A 21,801-nucleotide genomic window follows, 5' to 3' on the forward strand; every position below is an offset into this window, starting at 1 on the left:
AACTCAGAAAACCCAAACAAATGACTAAGTCTGAGGAGACAATTGCAATTGGGACCCGGGCATAGAGCACATTGCATATCGATGGATGGGCAGGTTCCATACTTAACAAACCTTGCGGGGGGGCAATGTCATGGTATATTGTAACATCACTGGGGAAGAACTGAAAAAAATAACAAAGGAAAAGGCATGGAAAACAGGGCAGGCGGACCCCCTTTCTCTCTTCTCCGTGGGGGCCATGTGTCACGTAACCCACAGTCCCACATCCCACATATCAGCGAGGTCCTAGAGCATATGCTTAAGGATTGTCGTCAGTTCAAAGTGTCAAACACTAATTGGGCATCCCACATCTCAGTTCCCCCACAGCCCCATAGTTACATCAAACTCCAAAATCATTGTGGGGGCTAATCTATGATAAAAGGCTGTATCACCAAGGAGGGGCCTATTTTTATTTACAAAGGAAAAGGTTGCAAAACCAAGGGTTGGGCCACTCCTTCTCTTTCCTTAACGTGGCGTAATCCCTCATTATCGAATATCGGTGGGGTTTGAGCCCCGAAATAACAAAGGGAGACTGATATCAGGATATGGACCTAAATCGCTAGGGAGGGGTGATTTTTAAATACAAAGGAAAGCATGGAAAAAAAAGGGCTCGACGGGCCCCTTTCTCTCTCCTCCATGGGGGCCACCTAGTGGCCTCTAATTACTCCATCAAGACGACATGGAAGATGATGTCAGCAATGACATTGCAAGTATGGAAGATAACGTGGTAGAGGACACGTGTCAATCGTTTTTGTAATTTTTAGGGGTCCTATTGGACTGTTTTCGGGTGCCACGTGTCACCACTCACAGGGTGACACGAGGCAACGATGACGTTAGCAGGTGACATGGTAGTGATGGCATCAACAGGTTTATGAGTAGTCATAGTGGTTAAGGGGTAATGGCTTCAGTAACATTGCAGTGCAATTACGATATGTAGGACTCCTCCCCCCAGACGTGATAAAAGATTAAGGCGGGGTCTATAACGACATCACATCTAGACTTTCGACCCGCTTCAAGGAAAATGTTAAAGTTTAAAGCACCAATATAGAACTTTTACGATATGCGAGAGAAGTCTATAACAAAGGAGAAGGCCTCCAGACATGGGTCTGAAGGCCTTAGTGCCTGAGGGTTCAGCACCCAGTCCCAACCCCTGGTCACATGCATAAATTCATAAAAGGGGCTATAAAAAGGGGGGCCTAAGGGTTAATTAAAAATGTCTGCCTGTTCCGTCCGTTCAGTGTTAAAAAGCTCATGACCACACAACTATTCGCCATAATAGAGGACTATGCAGAGCATTAAATGGTGGATGGGTCAGCAGCTGGGATGGTAAAGGAAGGTATGGGCATCATTCGTGGAAGGACTCAGCCTGCAACATGCCTCCACAAGTCGGTGTTGTAATCAGTCAGGAGAGAAGAGATAGAAGTAGGTTGAGCAGCATGGGAAGCACACTGCGATATACACAGGGCCTATTATGGAGCTCTCACAAAGACAATAGAGGACCCCTCCTCCATTCTTCCTCCTATTCCTCCTTGAATTTTTGTATTTTTTATTTCCAAGAAAGGGATTCGATCCCTGTTGTAATATGTAGGTAGTAGAGCTTTAAAAGGGAGACAACGAGTTTAGTATGGTAGTTGGAACCTTGGCTCTTAGATACTTTTGTAACTCCATCTCCCCCTATTCTTATAAATAGGGGGAAGGCACATTATACAATGGTAATGCTTCTAGAATTTCTGACCATGAGGGCTGAACTCTGTGTTGCCATTTTGGTCCAATATGTTTTTATGGGACTTGATTGATATCATGGCTGAGTGTATGGGCTAGTTAATGGGCCCTTTGGGATAAATGGTGTTTCCTTGTTGATTCCAAGCATGATTAATCTGCAATAAGTTCCTCTTGGTAACCTAATTTTACCAGTGTTTTTCTTTCTTTGAAATAGTGTAATGAACGAAGTTGGTTCCTCTTAAATCTATGGATTTATCTTAGTTTCTTTGATAGAGAATGATACCCATGTTATGTTTGATATGAAACCTTCTTTTCACCTCTATTTCTCTTATCTCATTGGAAAAACATCGTTTAGGATTCTATCTTTCATACAACCCCTATCCATTGAATTCCCCTTTCTACTGGAACATTGTTGCCTAGGATTCTATTTTTTATAGCCATATTCCACTATTTCTCCCCCTCCTTTCCTCTTCTTCACCATCAATAAAAATTCAGTTTTAGCTGTCTCATTTTCACTTGTTAGCAACCAGAAGGAGAATTCATTTCTCTTTGAGATTTCCCAAATACCCCCCAACATTTTGATTCATGAGTTGGCTTGAATCTTCCTCTTTGAAATCTTATTGAATGTATCCCCTCCTTTTATTTTCTTTTATTTATGTGACAATTGGAGTGTTGCAACCCCTCACATATAACCTTACAATAACTCCTCTATTTAAGATGTCCTAGGCACTGGTCTACAATCAACCCATAGGCTGTCTCTTTGGGATATTTCCTTGCCTCCTGTTGCATGGTGCAAGACTTAGACACAACAGATTTCTGGAATCGTTGTTGGGGAACGGATTATAATATTTTTCCCTGGGTACGACAAAATTTTGCATTCCCTCTGTTAGGTGAGCAAGGGAAGTGTGAGTTGAAGATCTATCACCTTGATGACTCCACTGATTAATTTTATGGTAAACATCATGGTGACTCCACTGTCTGAATAACAATTACAAACACTTTGGTGGTTACCTTTGTCAAGAAATGGATGAGATGATGGAAGATAAGGTTAGCATAATAAAGAAATCCTTATAAATATTGATGGAACTAGAGTTAGAGAATAGAGGCCTTCGATGATAGTATTCCTTTTCCTCTGACAAAGAACAAGAATCCAGAATGCATGAAGAAGAGGAAGATGAGCTTGATGTAACACTAAATGATGATGATATGGATGATTGTTGCAAGAAGTTCTCTAATTTCATGATGGCTTTGTTGAACGAGAGAATTACTCTTCGGTTATCTAGAAATACATCAATGGGACACGACCAAAATGAAGTAACTTCCTTCGAGGAGCCTCCCAGGCTAGCTGACAAGGGAAAGGGACTTATTGATATGAATGACATTAAACCTGAAGTCCTCAAAGAATAGAATTCACCCTCCCCTTCTTGGCTCATCTCTGAAGAAGCCAAAGTGCCAAGTGGAGTTTGTGGCTGCCATGACCAAAACAACATCGGTCAGTAGACTGTATGTGAAGAAGAGGCTGCTACAAAAATTCCTTTTCTATTCGAGGACCTTGTGGCTAAGAACATAAGCATATTCATAAGCTAGCAATAGAGGTCATTTCAAGAGCATGTACTAGGTTCCATATTTGCAGATCTTTCATGTTGCAGGACTGTTTTAATTTTTCTTTTTTTCAGTAGTATGAAGGAATGTGGTCCAATACTCCTATGTTGGCTTGGCTCTATTGGATATTGAACATAATTATCTACATCAAGTATTGTACATAAGTAGGATTATACATAAATAAGCTCACCAGCTGAGCATTTACTTTTCAATTGTTAGAATTTTTATTTTTGCAGTTTAGAGTTAAGAGGAAAGTCCCATGGAGATTTTGAAGATTATAAATATGCATTTATTACTGACTCCATGCCCAATGGTGAAGGATACTGGTTTGTAGGTTTTTAGCACCTTGTAAGAAAGGCACTGTCCCTAGTAGCAACCAATGTTGTCACTCACTGCTTCACCAGTCACTAGCTGCTTCCAAAGCCAAATAACAATGATGTTTGATGAAAAATTCTAAGACAGAGAAGCTATCTGATCATGAGGGGACCCACTCCATTGCATATTCCTCAGAAAAACATTTTTGGTGGTATATTGAAGTCCAAAAATGGCCTCCTGAGGCAGAAATTAAAGCATGTCGAAGAATCACCTTGAAAAACTCAGAAAACCCAAAAAAAATGGTTAAGTCTGAGGAGACAATCACAATTGGGACCCGAGTGCAAACACATCTCATATTGGTGGATGGGCACGTTCCATACTTAATAGACCTTGTGGGGGGCCGATACCGCGATATAATGTAACACCGTCGGGGAAGAACTGAAAAAACTAACAAAGGAAAAGGCATGCAAAACAGGGCAGGGAAACCCCCTTTCTCTCTCCTCCATGTGGGCCATGTGTCATGCTACCCATAGTCCCGCATCCCATGTATCAATGAGGTCCTAGAGAACATGCTTAAGGATTATTGGTAGTTCAAAGCGTTGAACTCCAATATCACATTCTGCATCTCGGTGCCCTCGCAATCCTGCACTTACATCAAACTCCAAAACCATCGTTGGGGCTGAATTGTGATATAAGGTTGTATCACCGGGGAGGGGCCAATTTCGATTTACAAAGGAAAAGGCCACCAAACTAAGGGTTAGGTCGCCCCTTATCTTTCCTCCACATGGCGCAATCCCACATTATCACATATCAGCGAGGTTTGAGTCCTGAAACAACAAAGGGAGATTGATATTGTGAAATGGAACAAATCATCAGGGAGGGCTGATTTTTAAATACAAAGGAAAGCATGGAAAAATAGGGCTCAACGGGCCTCTTTCTCTCTCCTCCAAGGGGCCACATGGTGGCCTTTGATTAGTCCATCGAGCCAACATGGAAGTTGATGTCAGCAATAACGTGGCAAGTACGGAAGATGACATGGCAGAGGACATGTGTGACTTGTTTTTGGCATTTTTAGGGGTCCTATGGGGCTATTTCTGGGTGCCACGTGTGACTATTCATAGGGTTACATGAGGAAGTGATGATGTCAGCATGTGACATGGAAGTGATGGTGTCAACAGGTTTATCGGCGATCACAACAGTTAAGGGGTAAAGGCCTAAGAAATGGTGCAATGTGATTGCGATATGTGGGACTCCTCCCCCTGGATGCGATAAAATATTAAGGCAGTGTCTATAAGGATGTTGCATCCAGACTGTCGTCCTGCTCCAAGGAAAAGGTTAAAGCATAGTTTAAAGCATCAATATGGGACTTTTGCGATATGCAAGAGAAGGCCTCCAGACATTGGTCTGGAGGCCTTAGCGCTTGAGGATTCAACACCCCGTCCCAGCTATTGGTCACATGTAGAAATTCATAAAAACGGTTATAAAAAGGAGGGGCTAAGGGTTAATTAAAAATACCCACCTATTCCATCTGTTCAGTGTTAAAATTCCCGCAACCCCAAAATTGTTCACCATAGCAGAGGACTGCGCAGAGCATTAAATGGTGGATGGGTCTGTAGTTGGGATGGTAAAGGAAGGTATGGGTGTCATTTGTGGAAGGACTCATCCTTCAACACGCCTCCACAAGTCAGTGCCCTAATCAGTCAGGACAAAAGAGATAGAAGCAGGCCAAGCAACATAGGATGCACACTGTGACAGAGACAGGGCCTGTTCTGGAGATCTCACAGAGACAACAGAGGATCCCTCCTCCATTTGTGCTCCTATTCCTCCTTGAATTTTAGTATTTTCTGTTTCCAAGAAATGGATTTGATCCCTATTTTAATATGTAGGTAGCAGAGCTTTACAAGGCATACAACTAGTCTAGTATGGCAGTTGGAGCCCTGGATCTTAGATATTTTTGTAACTCCATCTCCCCCTCTTCTTATAAATAGGGGGAAGGCACATTATACAGTGGTTCTAGTTCTGAAATTTCTAACCCGCGAGGGTTGAACTCTGTGTTGCCATTTTGGTTCAATATGTCTTTATGGGACTTCACTGATATCATGGCTGAGTGTATGGACTAGTTATTGGGCCCTTTGGGATAAATGGTGTTTCCCTGTTGATTCCAAGCATTATTAATGTGCATCAAGTTCCTCTTGGTAACATCATTTTACCTGTGTTTTCTTTCTTTGAAATAGTGTAATGAACACAATTGGTTCCTCTTCAATCTATGGATTTATCTTAGATGTTTTTTCAGAGAACTATACCCATGTTATGTTTGATCTAAAACCTTCTTTTCTCCTCTATTTCTCTTATCTCAATGGAAAACCATGGGTTAGGATTATTTCTTTCTTATAGCCCTATCTGTTACACAGTAATTTGTCACTGTCTCTGTGTCAGTCTCCCTGCTGTGTCATGAATTCCAGTTAATCATGCTCATGCTCTCTAATCTGGCCAAATGACCCACTTTGCCAAAGTTTATTCCATCATCGCGACTGTTATTCAAATAACCGCGCTGACTAGCGCCTCATAGTGCAACGAATGCGCTGCTAGCGTGGAAGCACACGTGTTTTCCGTGCTGGTCGAATTTCACGAGCCAGTGCATCCTATGTTTGTATTGAGTCACGCTGACACAACCTTCTCCGTTATTCAGATGCGATGTCAGCGCCCCAGTTCAGTTATACACCCACCCTGATCCAGTTTGGGCGAGTTTGTTCTAACAACCAGCCTTCCAGATGACTCCAAACCTGGTTGTTGGCCTTGTAAATGTCGCCCTCCCTTCTATGGCATGTCTGTTCGTCATTTGACCCACCTTCCTTGGAGATAAGCTCATCCTCCCACCATTCATGGAGACTCCTTCTCCTATTTAAGCCTCTACCATGGCCATGAGCAGCCAGTTTTTGATATTTTTGATAGTTTTTGGATAGTGTGGAATTCATAGTGCTTAGAGTGCTGCTGCTAGTTGGTAGTTGGTGTGAAAAGTGTGGATTTGTTAGAGAGCTTAAGGAAGGTTGTGTGTATTTCTTGTGTGAGAGAGAGTTTTTGTCTTGGGAGATCTACCTCCAAGGGTGAATGCTTAAGAGACTTGCTGGCAGGACCCTCTTGAGAAGGACTCAGCATCAGAACTTTGGTTGTACCTTTCTCTGTTACTGATTAATAATAGATGACTACTATTATGGTTCCATTCTCATTTGTCTTTGTAATGGTTAATGTGAATTAAATCCTTTCTGACTGATGTATAATTGCATTTATTAGATTTCACACTTGTGTTTGTGTTTCTCTTCGTGTGTGCAGGTATCTATCTACGGCGATCGTGGAAGATCGTGACCGGCCAAGGCGAAGGAGCGAGAACGACATCTATTCATCAAACAATAGCGTTGGAATCCAAGTAGGTGTTCATTGCCTATCTTTTATTTGCAATTAGGAACTTGCATAGTAGCATTGACTGATTGTTGCTAGACCCATTCTGGGCTAGTAGGGATCACCTCTATCCGTAGAGGGGATTTATCTCTCCAACAATTTGGCGACTCCACTGGGGAGCTGGCCTTTGTCTCCTTTTGTTCATCCTTGCTTTGAGTTTGATTATTACTCTCTTTTCAAAAATCAGGGGTTAGTCCTCTGCTTTTAACCTTCCTGGTTCGATCTGGGAGGTGCCTTAATTGTTTAAAGAGTTATTTCCTTGGTTTGGGAGTTTTTGGCTTGTTTGTGCTTGTTTTTTAGCCTCAGCGTGGTTTATATCAAAACAGTCGCACTGACAGCGCATAGCTGTTTCTTTGACTCCGTGGTCATCGCGCTTGTACGTTAAACAGTCGCGATGGTTCTGAAATCGAACCAGCGCGCTTAAGCTGTGTACTTCCGCGTTGACAATGCTTTGTTTCTATGCGTGACTTCTGGTCAGCGCATTGTTGCTGAGTGTTACCCGCGCTGATCCTGTAGAATTGAATTTGTTTCAATTTTACCTCCTGAGCCTGTTGGTTTGACTATCTCCTACTCTTTCTACCTGGTTTATGACTTGATTTTTATTGTTTGAACTGTGAAGCACTTGCTTGCGAAGTCTTGTCGGGCGGATCTTGTTTTGTGTCCTGTGACCTAGTGCTATCATCCCGTTTTTGCTGGATTGACTTTGTTTTATCACTCGTTCACAAAGATTCATTGCTACTTGCCTTTGCTATTGCGAAAACCTTCCTCTTTTTGATTTCTTTGCTTGGTTGTTTAGGTGATTGTCATTGAACCAATCCTCGGATTGTTTCGATTACTTCTCACTACCCAGACACGGATCACAGTTGCTTGGGTTCAATCGGCTCTTTTCATGCTTGTTGTGTTTTTCATTGAGTGATTTGATTTCTCTTTACTCGGTGTTGTTGTCTCTCAAAATTCATTTTAAGTGCATTGTGCCATTGGAAAAAGAAATCAAACTAATATCTTTTGCATTCAATAGTTAATGGGAAAAAGAGCATTTCATTGATTTGTGCTCTCAAAAGAAAAACAAATTTCATTTCTTTGCCATTAGCTGCATTAGATTGTTTGATTGATTGAGTTCATTTTGTTTGGTTGAAAACTCTTAACCCTCTCATAGTTAGAATTCATTGAACGAAATGATATTCTTTGGCATGTAGTTTGCATCTAGGTAATTGTGAGAGATCACACGATAGGTCCTGAAACCGAAACTTAATTCAAGATCAACCATAAAATAAACTGAATAAACATAAAACGCATTGGAACTTAACGCAAACATCTAGAGGTCTAGGATAGAGACGTGTTTCAGCGTCTTTAAACATAGTCACTATTTTTTCACATTACGGTTGGGTGATTCCTCCTTCTGTGACTCGATAGTGGTCTAACACAGATTGTGCTCCCACGTACCGTTGCGTATATAGGGAGACGCCACTAGGATTTTATCCTTGATCCATAGGAAGCCGAGTCTGCCGCCTTGTGAACCGTAACGCACCAAACACAGCATTCGGGAAGATTGACTGCAGTACGGAAAGTCCTTGGTTCTCATACGATTGCCAAGGTGTATAAGCAGTTTTACGGATTGCTTGGTAAACCCTTTGCCTAGAGTCTCCAGAGTAGTCACTTTTGATCCTTTTCGGACTCCTTAAAAGAAAAGGTGCCAGTGAGCATCTTGTCACTTCGTGCTCATTAAAAATTCAAAGGAGACTAGAGTCATCTTTTCGTCCTTTTCTCGACTCTTGAAACATGAAAAGGTCAAGTTTAGTTCCTGTGTCTTAAAAAATTATTTGGCCACGATTAACGTGACTTGGTTAGATCTTGTGTGCATTAGATTGAGTAGGTTTTCTTTTGTTTTCCATGGAAACTTTTCCAGGGTTCACCAACCCAAGTTCCCCTCCTGATGGGAATCCTGGTCATTTCCCTCCTCTCAGGAATGTTGGTGCTCCTTATATGGCAACGTTATCCCTTCCGAGGTTAACTGTCGGGTTGCATGTTTGGTTGTTTTCAACCTCTTTGGTCCCTGCCGTATCGGCTGTTAGTCCATCAGTCCCTCCACCTGAACAACATCATGTTGATCCTAAGGTGGATCTCTCCCCTTCGACGCCTACTTCTACGTCTTCCTCTTGTACTTCGCCTGGTGAAAATCTCGATTCGAATCACCAGGTGGCTAAGAAGAAGAAGAAGAAGACTAAGAAGAAGAAGTCTCCTAAGGGAGAGGCTACAAGTATAATTGTTACTCCCTCGAGTACACCTGAAGTCGGGCCCCCTTCCGCTCCTCCGCTGGAGGTTAAGTTTCCTTGTCATTTATGCAAGGAGGACCATCTTCTTCGCGATTGTCTTGGCATTCCCAGGGTACTAGAAGTATGGTCTCGCGATCTGGCCCACCCCTCATCGTCCTCTGGAGCTCACGGCGATGTTACCTTATCAGTTGGGAATGGTAAGGGAAAAGGGAAGATTCGAATCCCCTGTAGACTTTGTGAAGGCAATCATCCCCTTCACCTTTGTCCACTAATGGATAAAGCCTCTGTTGTCTTGGAAAGTCTTACAGCTCCTTCGCCCCAACTCCCCATTGGTTATCAACGTCTTTCTGCAGCTGCAGATCATCCGCCTCCCGACAATGAGATTGGTTCACATTCTTCTCTTGTCCAGGCCCCTCTTCCCAAACCCGGCTGTGTCCAGCCTGTTCCAGACCAACCATTGGTCGGAAAGAGTGTTGACTCGAGTCCGCCACTCACTCACTCTGTTTCGGAAGAGAATCATGCCCATGTTCTTTTCGTCTCTTCAGATTCTCTTGAGTCCCAAAATGACTCTCCTAACCCAGCTGCTCCTGAAGGTTCTCCTTCGGTTCCTTTAGCACATGGGGGCAATCATACGATTCCCCCACCAAGTAGTCTGGTCACTTCCTTTGATTGGAATCGCCTGATCTTCGGTCGCCTTCCATTCCATATGCCTTTCTAGATCACAGTACATGCCTGTGCTAAGGCAGTAGTTGGCACTGTTTTGGATGAAGGGGCATCTGTCAGTCTTATGCCATACACTACTTGGCAAGCCTTAGGTTCCCCGCAGCTTGGGCCAGTCACTAGAATCTGTTGGCCTTCGACGGAGGAGCTTGTCCATCTCTAGGAGTTCTCCCGAAGTTCCCTATTACTTTGGGAGGCAAAACCGTCTATATAGACGTCTTGGTTACCCAAGGTGTTTTAGACTTTAGTCTTCTCCTTGGTCGCGACTATGTTTATGCCATGGGGGCCCTCGTTTCTTCGCTTTTCCGTGTGGTTTGCTTTCCACACGATGGAAGAATTGTGACTATCGATCAAGTGTCATTTGTTAGTCCCCCAATGCCTCTTGCGCAGTTGTCGTCCCCTCCTAGTTTTTATCCACCAGTTGTATCTGCCCCACCGTAGATCAACTACGTGGCCACCTACCTCGTGCCTGTATCCAGTGATGCTGCCATCGTGCATAGTGTCCTGGGGGCATTGGGCCCTGACTTCCAAGATGTTTCCCTTCCACCAGGACTGGAAATCTTGGAAGCCCTAACTTTCTATTCATTATGATGAAGTTCGGGTGGAGCATAGTTCACTTTCCTATGTCAAGCTCCTTAAAAAATGAAACTGGGTCTGGTCGGAGCATAGTTCGCTTTCCTGTGTCAAGCTCCTTAAAAAATGAAACTAGGTGTCCGAGGATAGTTTTGATCTTGTGTCAACCTCGTTAAAAATGAAACACGGTGTTGGAGCATAGTTCCTTTCCGGTGTCAAGCTCCTTAAAAAATGAAACTAGGCTTAGTCCGAGGATAGTTTTGATCTTGTGGCGACCTCGTTAAAAAATGAAAAAAGGGTTATGAGGATAGTTCTTTTACTATGTCAACCTCATTACAAAATGAAACAACTCCCTTTCCAAATCGAGTCTTTTGGTTAAGATCTCGTAAAATACAAGTCAAGTCTTTCATAGATCTCGAGAGTGAACCTTCATTCCATCCACTTTGTTGAATGCAATGAAGCTTGGGGGGCATGTACCTCGATTTGCGTTATTATGCTAGGGGCATGCGACCTGATAACAAGCATATTTTTTCGTTTCAAGCTTGTGTAAACATGAAACCGAATCCAAGCAGAGTTCTCCATGGTTCAAGCTTGTGTAAAAATGAACCCATACCTGATTTACATCTTGTGATTGCCTTTTATCTGCTGATTCCTGTTAGATGAACCTTGGTTGTTTCATTCCATCGCCACCATCTCTTTGGCTGATCATATGCTCTCACTTGGTTGTTTATCCTTTCCTGAGGAACCGCAGCGATGAGTGGTTTTATTAGCCCACCTCTTGACCATTACATGTTTTGAGCAGTTCCACCATTGCCGGAACCAGTTGCTACCCTTTATACCACTCGTTCCTCCAGGATGAGTCACCTTTAAGCCCTTTTCTGACTCATAAAATATGAAAAGATTGCCGAGTATTTTTCCCTTTTTGACTCGTTAAAGAGAATAAAAATGGAGGTCTGCTTTCAGCTCTTTTCTGACCGTTTAAAGATGAAAAGATTGCCGAGTCCCCCTCTCGACTCGTTAAATAAATGAGAGGCGGTCGTATTTAAAGATCTTTTTTCGACCGTTTAAACTAAAAAGATTGCCGGGTTTTTGTCGTTTCGAACTCGTAATTGGCTCCAAAATGACGTGCTTCTAACTGCTTTTCTACTTTTTCGGGTCAAAGTCACTACTTACGAAAAGTACTCCTCGATCATATTGGTCGGGTGGTTCTTTCAAGCATTGTTTTATACTTTTTCGAGCTCAAGGGACACAACTTTACGAAAAAGGACCCCCCTGGAGTTTTCTTTTCCGCTGTCTTTTCAGACTCTCTAAACAGGAAAAGGCGCCGAGTTATTCCTTTGTCAGACTTGTTAAAACTTAATGACATTGGATACCGTCGAAATGACACTTTCCAAGCATATGCTATCCCCGTCAAGCTTGTCGTCCAAAAATAATCGGGGTACCTGCCAGAAATGGTGGGGAAAATGGAACTGTAATAATCGTCGTGTCGGCAGTATGTCGCTCTTGAACATGGCACTAGTTTGCATTCGTGTCTGGGTGGGGATTTCTCATCTTGTTTCACACTAGCCTCCGTGGGTTTGGGTTCTCCTATTTGGCCTCTCATCTGCTCATTGCCCCGTCACCATGACCTCTGCTCATTTGACGTCAGATACTGCCAAATCCACTGTCGTGCCGCCGATATGTTCAAAAGAAGTTGACCTCTGCAAACTTACAACCTCCCTCTGATATCTCGCACAGAATATCTTATCCTTCTCTATCTCGTGTCGATGATGTGGGAAACATTATGGCCCACCTTCGATCAAGGTTACTTCCTGTAGACTTCAGCTCATTATCCAGGAAGGTGACTTAGAGACTCCCTCCAGGTGCCTTAGAGCCTGCATGTCTCAATGGCAGGCTCTTCATATTCAACGTGAGGTTTTCATCATTGGCCTCCGATCGAATGATTCTGCGGGTGTTCGACACCAGCTCATCGATTCACACGCCGCAGATTGTACCTATAAGTACCTTGAGGACCATTGTCATTATTGGTGGTACCTCTCGCGTCTGTTAACAGTTTTCATTATTGGCTGGTAATCAGACGATGTTCATGCATGTTCGACTTCAGCTCATGTATTCACATGCTTGGACTTGTACTTTGTTCAGGTTGGGATGGAGCACAAGACCCTGGTTTTTGTCTGTTACAAACCAGGTTGCGATTTTGTGGATTATTATTACATGACTCATTGATGGATGGCTGCGCCCATACCTGAGTCTTTTGGGATGGTTGCGACCATACCTTCTTATCATCATGGTCTCTTCAGTTGGGTGGCTGCGTCCATACCACAGACCTTTTCGTATGTCTTTTGGATGGCTGCGCCCATGCCTAGACTACGTGTAATAGAGATATCAGTTGTGCATACATGCAGGTTCTTCCTGGTGGTGTTCTAGTTCAACAGGTTTTGTAAAGCATTTCACCCCTCCCACTCTCTCGGGCTTCATGCTTTAGGGGGCATCTGTTACACAGTAATTTGTCACTGTCTCTCTGTCAGTCTCCCTGCTGTGTCATGAATTCCAATTAATCATGCTCATGCTCTCTAATCTGGCCAAATGACCCACTTTGCCAAATTTTATTCCATCATCGCGACTGTTATTCAAATAACCGCGCTGACTAGCGCCTCATAGTGCAACGAATGCGTTGCCAGCGCGGAAGCACACGTGTTTTCCATGCTGGTCGAATTTCACGAGCCAGCGCATCCTATGTTTGTATTGAGTCACACTGACACAACCTTCTCCGTTATTCAAATGCGATGTTAGCGCCCCAGTTCAGTTATACACCCGCGCTGATCCAGTTTGGGTGAGTTTGTTCTAACAGTCAGCCTTCCAGATGACTCCAGACCTGGTTGTTGGCCTTGTAAATGTCGCCCTCCCTTCTATGGCATGTTTGTTCGTCATTTGACCCACCTTCCTTGGAGATATGCTCATCCTCCCACCATTCATGGAGACTCCTTCTCCTATTTAAGCCTCTACCATGGCCATGAGCAGCCAGTTTTTGATAGTTTTTGATAGTTTTGATAGTTTTTGGATAGTGTGGAATTCATAGTGCTTAGAGTGCTGCTGCTAGTTGGTAGTTGGTGTGACAAGTGTGGATTTGTTAGAGAGCTTAAGGAAGGTTGTGTGTATTGCTTGTGTGAGAGAGAGTTTTTGTCTTGGGAGATCTACCTCCAAGGGTGAATGCTTAAGAGACTTGCTGGTTGGACCCTCTTGAGAAGGACTCAGTGTCAGAACTTTGGTTGTACCTTTCTCTGTTACTGATTAATAATAGATGACTACTATTATGGTTCCATTCTCATTTGTCTTTGTAATGGTTAATTTGAATTACATCCTTTCTGACTGATGTATAATTGCATTTATTAGATTTCACGCTTGTGTTTGTGTTTCTCTTCGTGTGTGCAGGTATCTATCTACGGGGATCGTGGAAGATCGTGACCGGCCAAGGCGAAGGAGCGAGAACAACATCTCTTCATCAAACAATAGCGTTGGAATCCAAGTAGGTGTTCATTGCCTATCTTTTATTTGCAATTAGGAACTTGCATAGTAGCATTGACTGATTGTTGCTAGACCCATTCTGGGCTAGTAGTGATCGCCTCTATCCGTAGAGGGGATTTACCTCTCCAACACTATCCATTGAATTCCCCTTTCTGAAGGAACATTGCTGCCTAGGATTTTGTTTGTTAGGACCCTATGCATCTATTTCTCCCTCTCCTTTCCTCTTCTCCACCATCAATACAACTGCAGTTTTAGCTATCTCATTTTCGTGTGTGAGCCACCAGAAGGAGACGTCATTTCTCTTTGAGATTACCCAAATACCCCATATCATTTGGATTCATGAGTTGGCATGAATCTTCCCCTTTGAAAGCTTATTGAACCAAGCCCTTCTTTTTATTTTCTTTTATTTACATGACAATTGGAATGTTGCAACCCCTCACATATAACCTTACAAGCACTCCTCCATTTAAGATGTCCTAGGCACCGGTCTACAATCAACCCATAGGCTGTCTCTAGGGAGCTTTCCCTCCCTCATGTTTCACTTGTGCGGCATGGTGCAATATTTAGCCACAACAATATTTTTGTCTATACTTCTGACGCAAATGCACCTAATAAAAGTTGAAGTGAAAAATTCAAATAGTTGCAATAAAGAGAGCATGAAAACATGAAATATTTTAATAAGCACTGCAAATAAATGGAAGAAAAGACATGAAAAAAGCAAAGGAGAAAAATATGCAAAGGGCTTAGAGAATATGATGGCACTATCATTGATTGTTTCATCATGGTTGACATATATTTCAAGCTAACACTTGTTTTATTGGCATCCTGTAACAAGTGATGTAAAGCTTGCAATTCAATAATCTGAATTCACTTCTAAAGGTGCAACCATTGTAGTATGTGGAGTAAGACGAAATTTAGAACACAACGTCAGTATTGTATCTGTTAGGTTCCTATACCAATAGGAGTCATAATTTTGAATGACTAAGGTTAAACCTTGTAATATTGTACATACCTTTGCTTTCTGAAAATGTTTTCCATATTAAAAAGATAAAAAAATGTAAAGAGGGTATGTCCTAAAAGAAAAATCGAAGGACAAAAAGAATAAGAGAAGGTCAAAAAATGAAAATATATGAACCTGTAAACCAAAAAACAAAACAGACCATGAAAGTGTGCAAGTCAAAATGCCACTACTATTTACTTTTATGCATAATAATGATTGTGTGAAACTTTTTATTCATGCCACAATCCATGCTAATCAAATTGTTTAATCTTGATTATATCATGCTTTTAATTTTATGTTTATAATTAGCGAATAAAATCTGACCAAATGGTTTAATCTTGGCAGATCATTAGATAGGTGTAAAAACCACCTGCTATTGTTTTCTCCCGCATTGGGTTTCCACCTTATATCATGGTGTTCATGTATGCTTCTTATGTGTGATGATACGTTCTATTTTACTACACCTGTTCACTATTCATATGGTTAATGAAGTCATGATGCATTGATTAAAGATAAACATTTAATGGATTAATTGAATCATAATTTTACTGGATATACACTACTTGCATTAGACATAGTTGCATGTACATGCAGGTTCCCTTAACTGAAGTAGCGTATATGAATCTAAGTATGGAAATGAAAAATTTAATGATTTTATAATACCGATTCAGCCCCCCTTCTCAGTATTATTTCCAACAATTGGTATGAGAGCGGGTCCTTTGGTAGAATCTTGATTGCTTGAAGGAGATTCGTAGAGCAATGGGAAAGAAAGCACGTCAAAAGAAGAAGACAGCTCAAAGGAACAATGACAACCTGCCATTATGTGGAAGTAAGTATTTAGATTTTGAATCACCTCAGATTGAAGATGAACAAGAAAATGAAGCACCAGATAAAATCATAGATCAATAAGATCCATTTAACAAAAGGGAGAGTGCCCTCAAAGAAGAAGTTATCAGCTTAAAAGCTCAGCTAGAGTGTGCCTTCAGAGTATGTCAAATGTTGCAGGAGTAGAATGAGAACAAGAAAATGAGATTCTCAAACTTAGGCAACAAGTGGAAGAAGGAAGAAAGTCTGAAGAAATCTTGAAGAAGCAATATTTGGAAAAGGAAGAACAACATCAGGTTGAGGTAAATATATTGAAAGGTAAATTAGAAGAAAAAGATAAACTATTACGATTTCAAGATAGTACTAAGATTTTGGATGATATTCGTAGTAGTCAAAGGTCGCCTGCTATCAAAATTGGTCTTGCTTTTTATGAATCTATCAAAGGTGAATATAGCTCACAACGTGAGACAAGGAACTCTAATGCAAAATCTGAAAAGCTCAACAAGGAGATGAGAGGTCAAACCCATCAACAGTTGAGGAAAGATATTCTTCAAAGAAAATCTTTTGCTCCTAAATACGGAAGTGATAGAAGATTATTCCTCTGAAGAATAATGTTGAATGTTATGTATGTCATAATTTTGGACATGTTGCAGCCAGATGCATAAGTAGAATGGTTCAAGACCATCACACAGAAAAATCATCACGTTCTAGGTACTTTAAGGGATATTGTTTGTCTTGCAATATGTTTGGTCACAAAGTTGTTGATTGCTATGGAAGAATATGAAACATGTAAGATGTTATGCATGTAACAAGCTTGGACATATAGAAAAGGAATTCGGGAGAAGATTTTGGGCTCCATACCAAAAGGAGAAAACATCATCACAGTCGAAGATATGGAAGAAAAAGGAAGTACAGTCAGAAAGATGTGGCATAGCAGAGTATACAGACATGACAAAATCAGAGGGAGCTGACGGTGTGGAGTCTCAGTGTTCTAAATCTCATATGAAAGTTTTATAAAAACAAGTGACGTGTATACATGAGTTCGAAGCTGCACAGTCGCGTATATGTTGGTTTGATGAAAAGTAGTGGGACAGACTCAAGGAAAAGGGTATAATATGATTGAGTCAATTTTTTGCTCTGTTTGATGATGATTACAATCTGCTAATGACGTGTGGAAATGTTTTGGTACTCATAATATGTTGTTTAGAAGTGCTTTTCATCCTAACTTAATGATGATGATGCCATGATACTTCTTGTTGATATATGCATGATCAGATCTGACGGTAAATAGATAGCACAGGTTCAAGGGGAGAATATGCTTCGAATAATGCATTGTTGGCATTATGGTTAGAAGTCTTTGGTGATGATGCTTATGATACGTCTTGATACTTATTTTTGGTTGGCCAAGAGAATGGTATTGCAGGTTACAGGTCTGGATGATGGTGACAGATGCTTATGATGCAGATCATATACAGTTTATGATAGTTGCTAGTGACTATAATGGTCTTGTTTAGGTCATTGGTCTTTGTTAAAAATGTCATGTATTTCTTTTAAAGACCCATGAGTCATATGATGTAATTTGTAACCCCACTTTGCATGGGAAGGATGATGTAATAATGTCTATTTTAGTCATGTATAAACATTTGGTATATGCCCACTTAGTTGGGTAGATGAGTCAAAATGGTGTATCCACACTTGGTTGGGAGATTGTTATGAGTCATTGGTAATAGGAAGGTCATACTCACTTAGTAGAGTTGTAGAGTCATGTTATTATCTTGAAAAATATTTTTGCAGACTCAGCATGTGCTCAGGGGGAGCATGGATGGATTGATACATCTTAGAATGAACAAAGGGGGAGCTCAATCAGAGATTTCAGCATGTACTCAGGAGGAGCATGGATAGTAGAATGTATGTCAAGGGAGAGAATATCTTGATCTACCCTTTTCCCTTGATGTCAAAGGGGGAGAGTGACTTGGTGTGGTTATTGCCATCAAGTCCAAAGGGGGAGATTGTTGGTTTTATGATACAGGTATGACACAAGTGTTGTCCTTGATGGCAACTCACTCAGATGAAAGATCACATTTCAAGCTCTTAGAATGAAGGAAAGAGAGATATATGCAGGTTCCCTTTTAACCTAGACGCGTATACATGTGGGTTCTTAGTCCAAAAGACGTGTATCTGTATACATGCACTTTCATGCAAAGAAAGGCACGTACATGTTGGAGAACTTGGTTTTGGTCCATGGTATTATGATCCGCGGTATTGGTCCAAGGTATCTTGTCTGACGTGTTGACCCCAAGTATTTGGTCCAAGGTATTGGTTCTAAGTGGTTTTGGACCATGGTATTGAGTAAGGCCTAAGACTATAAAAGGAGGAGGAGATCATCAGGCCAAAGTGTAAGTGTGCAAGGATTGAATATCTGATGAAGTGTGAGATCTAGTATGTTGGTTATGGGTTTGTGATGCTTTGCTTGATCTGAATCAAGAATGCACCTATGTGGTTGATGATGGATGATGGATCGGGATCATAAGGCTTGGAATGTATTATCACTAAGTGGTTTGATCATGGATAGACTAGATCTGAATTATTGACTCATGTTTTATTGTATAAATGTTATGATCTAGGCATGACTGATGTTTGGAATAGCTGCAAAGTTATGAGTAAATATTTGCAGATCTGTATGCAGGTTGTCTTTGGTAAAAGCACGTATACACGCTGGTTTGGTTCATCATAGTAGCGTATACATTATGAGATATGATATTTGAAGTTGCAGTTGGATCTAGTTATTGTTGCGGACTTTTGTGGTTTGCTCTATGTTCTGGTGACTGTGTTTTATTGACAGGGTTTCAGTGATTCAGTGTTGGATGATCCAGAGATTGATGATGTAGGTGTAGTTGATGGATGTATTTTCTTTGTGCTTCAATGTTGTTGATGGGTCCAGTATGAAAATTGGAGGAAATGTGGCCTTTAGATTATGGTGTTGTGCTTCAGGAGTATCCAATATGAAAATTTATGAAATGTGGTTCCCGGAGGAAGAGTGAAGGTCATAGCCTTATGTAGGCCGGTGCCTACATATTGGTAAACATATCAGCCAGTATACGAGCTAGGGCGTTGAAGCTCCCTTCCAGTAGTAGCTAGAAAACGAGTAAAGGTTGAAGCCTTCAGTAGGCTAGCGCCTACGTACTAGTAAATGGATCGACTAGTATAAGAGCTAGGGGGTGTAGCTCTCTTCCAGTGGTAGCTGGAGAACGAGAGAAGGTTGTAGCCTTCTGTAAGTGGGTGCCTACATACTGGTATGAGTCTATGCCAATACAAGATTGTAAATAAGTTTTTCTTACGTTAAAGAAAACAGAAGTAGGTGGTTTTTGTCCCGCATTGGTTTCCACCTTATATCATAGTGTTCATGTGTGCTTCTTATGTGTGATGATCTATTCTGTTTTACTGCACATGTTTACTGTTCATATGGTTAATGAAGTTCTTATGCACTGATTAAATATCAACATTTAATGGACTAACTGAATCATAAGTTTACTAGATATACGCTACTTGCATTAGACACAGTTGCGTGTACACGCGGGTTCCCTTAACTAAAGTAGCATATATGAATCTAAGTATGGAAATTAAAAAGTTAGTGATTTGCTAATACTAATTCACCCACCCTCCCCGCCAGTATTATTTCCAACAAATTATTGATAAGGGTTTTCTAGCCTAAATTCACCCAAATAAAATGAAGAAAAAATGGTAGGGTAAGTAAATGGGTAAGTAGAAGAAAGGCTGCAGAAATATCAAGTGATTGCAAAAAAGCACTTATGTCATGTTTAAATACATATTTTAATTTGCATAAGTAGTAAATAAAGCATCAATAATGGTTTACAATTTGGTTTGATTAAATCTCCCACATTCACTTTCCCCTTTTTTACTCACTAATTTCCCCATAAAAATGTTCTAGTACTTAAATCCTTTAATTCAATGAGGCTGAGAGAATTTCTCTAACTTTTGGAGGGATCGAACCCTCGGCTTGATGACTTATGGACACAAAGTGTTAGAATCCCTTTCATAAAGTTCATCTCCTTTCATTCCCCCTCATTAGCTTAATAAAAGCCCTTTTCCTACGGTAAAACTTCATTTGCCTAGGGAAAGTAAAAACCCCCATGTCAATGCTATTTCATTCCAAAACCCACAAATAGTACTTTATCCTAAGTATCAAATGTATGAAATACAATGCGCCTATTTTACATTTAAGCTTAAGGAATAGTCTCTTCGCTCATTTCATATTAATTTCTAATTTTATTATATAAATCCCCTAAAATTACCTTTTTCCCATATATTAAATAAATCCCTATGTAATATTGCAACCTTTAGTTTTAATAAAAACTATATAATTTACCTGTATCCCAATAAAACATACTAATTTTCCTAATCCTCGTAAACCTAAGTTAATCCCATCATTAACCTCACCTGATTCCCTAATCCCGCAATTAAGACCCACCCGATCGCTTAACCTAGGATTAATTCCTAAATTAATCCCAAACTGTTGTGATTACAACCCATGGACCCCCCATCAACTCCTATTCACTTCCTCCATGCATCTTCTTTTCCCGATTCCCATCATATCACCATCGCCCAAATCTAATGGACCACAGCCATATCGGTAGAGCCCAATAGCCAACCTTTTCCCGCCCGATAAGGCAATTTTCCCCGATCCCTCAAATGCTACGTGTTGCACTCTGAAGTAGATTAGGTGACCCCTCCTAAAAGCTACCCTCACCACAAAAGCAGTGTGATGGCTTCCAATAACGCCTCCCCGCTCAACCTACCAAACCACCTATTGTTCATTCATAAAATTGCTGCCAAAAAGTAACCGTTGCGCCATAAAAGGCCAAGAAGCCCCTTTTCTCATTTTTTTCGCTCGTTTCCTCTGTTAACCCCTACAAACCAATGCAACACATGCAAACTCTAATTTCACCATTTGAACCCCAAATTCGCTCCTGAAGAAGCTGCAAAAATCCCAATCGACTTGTCAGTCGGTACTAGTTCCATTCGAACCTCTGCAGCCGTCGTGAACTCCATATTTGCAAATAATTCCCCCAATTCCAGGTATTTCACCACGAATTGCTACTGCCCATTCAAATTTGGAAAATTTTAGCCTGTCAAGTATTTTCATTAAGTAAAATTATTTGAAAAATACTTTAAGTTTAAAAACCTGTAGCCAAACCCTCTGAAAGCTTCCAATTTTCATTCAAAACCTTTGAATAAACCCCTAGAGCCTAATTCAAATCCACAAGAACTAAATTATGGTTGTCTGTGTTGCCATGAACATCAAACCTGTTATAACTCCACATTTGGACCTGGACCACCTTCACCTAGCTGACAGGGATTTCCAAATTAAGATACAAGTGCATCAGATCTCCTGCTCAAAATTCATTATTTGAGCAAAGACAGATGCCTGAACCATTTAGATGATATTGGCCTTTGGGAATCCAATTTTCCGAGATATTGGTTTCCCCAAGTACATATCTTCCCAGAAATTTTCCATATGTGCCATACATGCCACATCCCTAGCAATAGGGCCATAATGTCTCATGACCAAAAGGTTTTGTTTACTATCACACCTGAATCCATCAATGAGATGTTACATTTCCAACCAGAACCAAACCTAACTGCACTCTCAATTAGAGACCTATTAGACTAGTATGCCAAGTTAAGTCCATCAAGATTGGCCCAGTTATTCCAAACTTTCATTGTAGAAGAAAA

This window comes from Pinus tabuliformis, chromosome Q, assembly GCF_031772625.1.
Source record: "Pinus tabuliformis cultivar Carrire ecotype Pingquan chromosome Q, CPIR1, whole genome shotgun sequence".
NCBI lineage: Eukaryota > Viridiplantae > Streptophyta > Pinopsida > Pinales > Pinaceae > Pinus > Pinus tabuliformis.